The sequence below is a fragment of the Triticum dicoccoides genome, chromosome 4A, assembly GCF_002162155.2.
Source record: "Triticum dicoccoides isolate Atlit2015 ecotype Zavitan chromosome 4A, WEW_v2.0, whole genome shotgun sequence".
Taxonomy (NCBI): domain Eukaryota; kingdom Viridiplantae; phylum Streptophyta; class Magnoliopsida; order Poales; family Poaceae; genus Triticum; species Triticum dicoccoides.
Genome location: NC_041386.1, coordinates 241,021,136 through 241,024,415, shown reverse-complemented (window position 1 = coordinate 241,024,415; position 3,280 = coordinate 241,021,136).

The following is a 3,280-nucleotide window of genomic DNA, read 5'->3' as shown; positions in this document are numbered from 1 at the left end:
TCCGAGTAGCACCCCAGGGATAAGCCCCTGGCCGAATCATAAGTACTCAAAGACGCACACATATATCCAGCTCCTTTACTCCATGGGTTTAAGATGTTGAATCATGCACTGCAGTACGACTCTTTCTGACCTCCGGCGATCCTCATCTTCGGGGAATTCGCTGGATCCGGAGGTGATGGACAGCGGGTCCCTTCCAGCGGCCTCTTCTCCCAAGGCCATGGATGACACCGAGGTGTTGTCCTTAAGGACCTCCCCAGGACAGGGAGAGACGCAAGAGGCCGTCAGGGTGGCGCCAGAGGGTGAAACCTCAGCCGCCGGACACATGGGGGAGCAAATCCACATGGAGACTTGTGATAGCCTGGCTTTATAGGGATGATAGACTAGTCATATCAATAAGGAATTCCTTCTTTTCCTGAAGCCCATTCAGACAGAACTCCAAAGTTAAGCGTGCTCAGCTTGGAGTAATTTCAGGATGGGTGGCCGACCGAGAAGTTGCTCCTAGGTGCGCACGAGTGAGGACAAAGTGCGCAGAAAAGACTAGTATTGATCTATGGGGCCAGTCTAGATCCCGCAAGGAGTAACGACCACCAGCGGGTGTGTCCGGGGCATTACAAGTTGGTATTAGAGCTGACCCTCGCGGTTACACGGATGTTTGCGGACAGGTGTGTGGTGATGTTGTTCATGACATTTGTGACCCGTCGTGGCACACGACATGACACATGTACCGGACTGGATGCACAGACGTATGTGCTAAGAGGGAACGTTCCTGTGGCCCGACAAGGATCTGGTTCCTCCGAGTGGGGGTGTATGTGATAGCCTGGCTTTATAGGGATGATAGACTACTCATATCAATAAGTAATTCCTTCTTCTTCGAAAGCCCATTCAGACAGAACTCCAAAGTTAAGCGTGCTTAGCTTGGAGTAATTTCAGGATGGGTGACTAACCGGGAAGTTGCTCCCGGATGCGCACGAGTGAGGACAAAGTGTGCAAAAAAGACTAGTATTGATCTGTGGGGCCAGTCTAGATCCCGCAAGGAGTAACGACCACCGGCGGGTGTGTACAGGGCGTTACAAGACTGGTAATGGGGGACATATCCAATTCGGCCCCTAGCCGAATACAATTCCGGAGACCTATACGGCTCCGAAATCAAGCAAGAAGCCTCCTTCCAAAGAAGTAGGTGCACCGATTCCACCGGTGATCTCTGTCCATCCAGAGGCACCGGATACTCTACTTGAAGTGTTGCGAAGTGCTTCCACTGTTGAGGAACACCGTACCATCATGGGTACGGTGGTTGAGAGGATTCAGTCCGCAAAGAGCGGACTGACCGAAGCCTGCACAAACCTTCTAACAGGCTTTGAGGCAGTAAAACGCAATTTATGCAAAAGGAATGTCATAGTATAGAGAGTAGCCCCTGAGACACTGTCCGGTGTTCGAAAAGAAAAGCTGGACAAAGGATCAACTAATTTTCGCAGGAGACTAACCATACGTGTCTATGTGAATAAGAAGGTGTCTTTGCTGCCTACGGCCTCTCATACTGCTGAGGTCTCCGGATTAAAGCAGAGTCTGGAGCGGACCGAGGAAGAGCTCGGCCGAGTGAAAAAACAGCTAGAGGACCATCAAGGTATGCAATGACCTTGTGTATATTCAAAAAGGATGAATGATTTGTGTTGACCATAGTGCCATGATATTTTGTAGGAGCAGCGACCGAGGTGGAGACCCTCGAGAAGGCGCTGGCAGAAGCCCAAGAGAGAGAGGCAAAGGAACAAGCTGCTTGCGAAAAACACGAGGCCAGGGTTGGTGAGGTCCAGCAGGAGCTCCAGGACGCCATGAGGAAGTGTGAGTCCTTGGAGCGCAATATTGCATATCAAGAGTCCGAACTTGCCAAGGCCCGCCAAAGCGCACACGTTGCCCGGGTTGAAGCCCAGGACGCCCTCCAGGAAATCCAAGAGGCCAGAAAAATCATGGCGGGTAAGGCCTTTATTATGCAGAGCAAGTATGTGAAGAAAAGGTTCCTCTTACTGACCCGGATTTGGAGTTCTCCAGGGGCGTTTGCGGATCTGCCGCGCAGTGTTGCCAAAGCTGCGGAATTCTTCCGAGCCAAAAAAGGGAGCTCAATGGAGAACCTGTTCTGGTCGCAATACCTTGCGCCAGAGCATCCGGTGCCCTTTAGCGATCAGCTGAAACAGCTGATCGAACTACATATGGTGGCTGAACTGGCCATGAAGGATTTGATAATCCGTCTATGGCCTACTGAAGCCATACCCAGCAGCTATTTCGGGCTCGTGAAGTGGCTGGTCAATGCCTACCCTCGGCTTGATGGCATCAAGCGGTCGGTCTGCATTGAAGGTGCGCAGATGGCCTTCGCCCGTGTCAAGGTGCAGTGGGCGAAGATGGACGTTGTCAAGCTCGCGACCGAGGGACTGCCCGCGGGCAAGGAGCACCGCATGCCCGAGAGATATTTTGATGATGTCCTAAAGGGACCCCGCATTGTAGAGGGCCAGTGTTCAAAAGACATTATCTTTGAATGAAGCCATTCATGTTATCCCTTCCTGTATTATGAAACGGAGCCGTTGTGTAATATAATGTTCGTTGTTTAAAAAAATTTACCTCCTGTGCGCCGTTTTGTCAAATTTGACAGTTGGCCAGTCGTCGACTTTAGCCCCCACGTAGGTAGTACGGGGGTGTTCGGGATGGAATCTAAACACTCTTGATACAAGAGTTTGGTCCTTGAAGGAGGTGTTTAGCACAACGGAATAGGCAATCAGACTATGTGGCTTTATCACCCTCACTTAGCCATAGGAGTTTGGCAATAGAAAAGTAGGCGCATCCCCTAGTTAGTATTTAATCCGAACTAGGGTGCTACAGACACCTAATCGGGTAGAGGCTGATTCGTCGCATAATGCAGAAAAAGTCGAAAACGATTTTTAACCTCCAAATAGCTGACCAGCTCTCTCCTTATCATGACAGTCAGTTTTTGGCTTTCTCTACTGAGATGTTTGCTCAGATAAACCAGAAACACAATCACAGTGGTTCTCCCTTTACTACCCTAGTCGATAGGATGGAATGTAAGGTCGCAAGCACAGGAGCCGGGCAACCCAACTATTGAACAAAGACATGATTCGGAGCCGATGCATATAATGCTAAAATTCAGGGTGCTGAACTGTACTATAAAAGGTGTTTGGACTTTGTTGCCGTAGTACAGAGCACAATGAAGCCCCTGACGATTTAAAGCGTACCAAAGTGTACGGGTGCAATCGATAAGAATAGCAAAATAAAATGA